This window comes from Panthera uncia (genome assembly GCF_023721935.1).
Source record: "Panthera uncia isolate 11264 chromosome A1 unlocalized genomic scaffold, Puncia_PCG_1.0 HiC_scaffold_16, whole genome shotgun sequence".
NCBI lineage: Eukaryota > Metazoa > Chordata > Mammalia > Carnivora > Felidae > Panthera > Panthera uncia.
The window spans coordinates 13,079,221-13,084,124 of record NW_026057576.1 but is presented as its reverse complement, the minus strand read 5'-3'; positions in this window follow the sequence as shown (position 1 = coordinate 13,084,124).

Genomic DNA, 4,904 nt, shown 5'->3' with positions numbered 1-4,904 from the left:
GGTGAATGACTTCTAGGTATATACCCAAAAGAAGTGAATGCAGGGACTGTAACAGGTATTAGACACTCATGTCCACGGCAGCCTTATTCGCCATAGCCAAAAGCTGAAAGCAATTTAATTGTCAATCGATGAATAAATGGATAAACAAAAATATGTTATATGCATACAATGGAACATTATTCAGCCCTTCTGACACAGGATACAACATGGATGAACCCTGAGGACATTATGCTATGTGAAATAAGCCAGACGTAAAGGAACAAAAATGGTGTGATTCCACTTACATGAGATACCTGGAGGAGTCACATTCATAGAGGCAGAAAGTAGAGTCGTGATTGCCAGGGGCTCAAGGGAGGAGGAATAGGGAGTTGTTATTTGATGGGTACAGAGTTATAGTTTGGGAAGATGAAAAAGTTCCAGAAGTGGATGGTATAATGGCCGCACAACAATGTGAAAGTACTTAACTCCACTGAACAGTGTACTTAAAAGCGGTTAAAATGGTAAATTTTATCTGTGTTTCACAACAGTAAAACAGAAATTGGTGGATCAGTGAGTGTGGAGTTCCTTCATACAAGTGTTTCTCACTCCCTGGAACACTGTCCTCTGTCATCCCTCCATCCCTGCTCTATTCTCCCCTTAACCTTCACCTCGCCAACTCCTGGTCATGTACCGGCTCTCAGCTTATCCAGGTTTCTCAACAGCAGCACCATTGGCATTTGGACTGAATAATTCTAGATTGTGGGAGGCTCTCCTGTGGGTGAGTCTCTAATGCTTCCTATAGTTTATTTGCTATACTTAAAGCACTATCTCTTACATAGCTCACCTGTATCACTCAATAAGTCAGTGGCTGAATTGGGATAGAGTAAGTCCTATCACTAAGTATACTTTGACCTTTAGAAATTCATTCTGGGTACATAAAAGCCCTAAGTACCAAAAAGCCATGATTGCTAATTTGGAGCTTGATTTTAAGAGACAGAAACTAAAACACAGGTAAAAAATGAATTTATTTTATTTTATGAATTTTTACAAAAGAATTCTATACTTATTACACTGAAAACAGATAACTTAATTGTTGTCTCCAGTGTGCTATAAAGGTACCAAGTACAGGAGGAGAATTTGAAATTATGTTCAATTTATCTGTTCTGATAGAAATAACTTAAAATTATGATTTCACATTTGAGAGAATCTTTTGTTGTTGTTGTTAGTCAGCGTCATTATGTGTTAAAATCAGAGGGTTCATGTTCTTATACAAATGAAAAGGAATGGGAATGCAATATATTTCAAATCACAAGCTAAACTGGAAAAGGTGTATAAGTAGTATGAGCCTTAGAAAAATTTAGAGAGAGGTGATGTGCTAAAGGCAGAGCTAAGGAAATAACTGTCTGAAAATAAGAATATAAATAATATTTTTGAAGGAATAATGGTGTATTTTGTTAATTAAAAGCTAAATTTGAATTACTTAAGCAGCAGAATATGGAGAAGATAAGATGACCTTCACATTTCAACCTTCCATTTCCTCCTTACCATTTCTTAGGCACATATGTGAGAAGAACTGCAAAGTGGCTCACCCCTTTCCCACTCCTGCCCCTTTTGCCATGGCTTCCTGAACTATTGAGGCAAGAAGTTTAAACTGCATTTCGCAGATCCCTTTGCAGTTCAGATTCGACGTGTGAGCTACGCGTCCTCAGCATATATAACCTATGTTAACTGTGCCTCAGCATATGGTTTACAGACTTTGCATGATGTGATGGCACCTTCTAAGACTATGCAGGGTCTCTTTTGTAGGTGAGACTTGGAAGGAAGAAGTGAGTAATGAGTGGTTGGTGTAAATACTCAAAGAGATAGCATCTGCTGGCAAGTATGGTGGTGAAATCTTTGGTTCTTCTGGGGAAACTTTGCTAAAGAAACTACTGATCCTGTCATTGGCCTGGGGCAGTGAGGTTTCAGCTAGAAAAGGATGTTAGAGGAGCTGAGTATTCTATTCAGTTCAACTGAGTATTGTTGGTTGAGTTATCCATGCTACACAACCTGCCTCTCCTAGAAATTTCATTAGCTGCCTAATACCTTGTAGTAATTTCCTTTGGGCATAGACTAGCTAAATGAGATTATGTTTCCAGAAACTATGGATTCTGACAGATACAATTTATTATGGTCAATGTCTGTGATAGGTACTATAGATAGAGATAAGTTTATATTCAACTTTATATTCATTCTTGCTCATGAATGTTCATTTTGAAGGGCTTTGAAGTCTCATAGGGGGAGCCAGAAATAGGCATGCAAATAAATAATAACAGTACAATTTAATATATACAGTTATAGATATGTAATACAAAGTGAAACCAGAGCACAGAAAATGAACAACGATCTAGTAGGGTAATCATTCAAGAAGGGTAATTGGACCAGGAAAGTTTCATGGAAAGGGCATCATTTGCAGTGTATCCTTAAGAATGAATGGAAATATCTCAGGTAAAGAAAGTGGGAAGGATATTCCCAGAAGAAGGAAGAGAATGTTTAAAGTCATGGAGTGATGAGACAGCACAGGACATTCAGCAAGTGTAAGAGTTTTGTTATTTGTTATATGGAATATAGAATTTATGTCAGGGAGGTCAACCTACGAGAAAAAGAGAGCCTTGTATGTCACATTTAGGAGTTGGGCTCTGAGGATTTGGGGCAGGATTATATCTCCTGTTTCAGGAAGATTACTTGGGCAGCCATATGTAGAGTAGATGGAGGGCACTTCCGGAAGTAGGATGCAGGGAAAATGTAAGAGGCTATTGTCATGATCTAAGGAAGAAATGGTGAGGCAGTGGCACAAGGAACTGAGTGGAATGGATGGATTAGAGAGAGACTGTCGTTGCTGGTCTGCAGCAGGAGCTCAATAAACATTAACTGAATGAAATACAATGGGGGAAAATTGAACATGATGGAAAAGTTCTTGGCTTGGGTGAATAGGAGGAAAAAGAACATGCTTTCCAGTACACATACAGTAAGTATGCGAGTGGCGGTGTGAGTCTCTACCTCTATTTGAAGGCAGAAAAAAACCTGGAAATTAACCTGCTAACATTTGCTTTCATCCTTCCAGTCCCTCCTTCACTCAGTAAGTATTTATTGAGTACTATTGATGTAGTAGCACTGGGCTAGCCACTGTGGATTCCATAGTGAATTAGCCGGGCTAAATGGGATAGCAGACATAAAATGAATAATGATCAAATAACTAGTTACAGTCACAAGGAGCATTCTCAAGAATAAACACAGGGCGTTATGACAGGGAAGGTTTAGGATTATATGAGCCAGAGGGGAAGTGCTGTGGAATAGTGAGCATTATTGATATAGTGAGAGTAAAACTTGTTTTTCCAAAGAAGAGTGTGCTTTTACAAATCTATCATGCTATTCAGATTTCATAAAAGCCATTGTCTTATATCTTTAAGGTATTATGCTCTGGTGTCATTGTTGGAAATCTCTCTCTACGCAGGGCAAGTCTACCCATTCATTCTCCCTTCTGCCACTATTAGTAAAGACTCTTCTGATTAATTATTAACTATCAAATGTATCTCTAGAACACCACACTAAGTGGTAACGTATTAATGAAGATGGATTTGAGGTCCTGTTCACACTTCTTGAGGGAAGGAAGCTGGACTATGCTGACAACCAATCCCATTAATCACTTTCTATTAGATTTACTGTGTGATTTAGTTTGGTTTTCAGTGGGGATTCTTTTCTCCATTCAAAAATAGATACTTTCTGCAGATAAAGGAAATGCCTGTAAGATTTACAATGACACCAACCATACTAATTTATAGAGAAAGCCTGCATGGGTTACTAGTAAGAACATTTATGGGTTGGTAGACCAATATAAGTCATATATTGGTCTGGCAATCACTTCATAAATGAAACAGTCTGTCTGTAAGTGTATCAGATTAATTGAAGAAACCTGAAGTAAAGTACAATGTTTAATTGGCTGAGAGCAGTGTTTCTCGAACTATAGATTGCAATTCATTAATGGCTTGTGAAATCAATTTAGCAGGTTGTGATCAGCATATTTTAAAAGAGGAAATAGAATAGGAAATGTAGTAAAAATACTAGAGAATATTATGTATACAAAGAATACTGTTTCTTAAAACTTTTGTTTTATATGTATGCACACATAATATATGTAGTATTGTATATATGCGTATAATGTGAATATATACATAAAATATGTGTAAATTTATTTATGTACATACCAGGTAAATATGTAAAATGTCAAGGAAATCTCAAAGCCATAGATCTGGAAAAAAAGTTCCAGAAAAAGTTCCCTTCAAATCTGGTTTTCCATTAAAATACAAATCCCAAGTTAATTATTATTGCTTAAGGCACATTGGAAACTATTGAAATTATTGGGTTGGAGAATATTTAACAAATTTTTCCTCTGAATGAATACTGGGTAAAACAAGAAGGTAAAGATACTTTTGATTTGGTAAATATATATTTAACATGCTAAATAAAGGCGACCAAAGTCTCGGGGTTTGCTAATTTTGTTGTTTATACAGAGTTCTATGGCTGTCACCCCTTAGCTGTGGGGGACACATTCCCAGACTTCAGATACCTGAAACCATAGATAGTATCAAACCCTATATATACTATGTATTTTATTATACATATATACCTATGATAAAGTTTAATTTGTAAATTAGACATAGTAAGAGATTAACAATAACTAATAATAAAATGCAACAATTATAAAATATACTGTAACAAAAGCTATATGAATGTGGTCTTTCTCTCCTTTTCAAGACTTTTTATTGTCCTGCCCTCACCCTTCCTCTTCCTGTGATGATGTGAGGCGATAAAATACCTACTCAATGAGAGGAAGTGAGGTGAGTGATGTAGGCATTGTGACAATGTGTTAGGCTACTACTGACCTT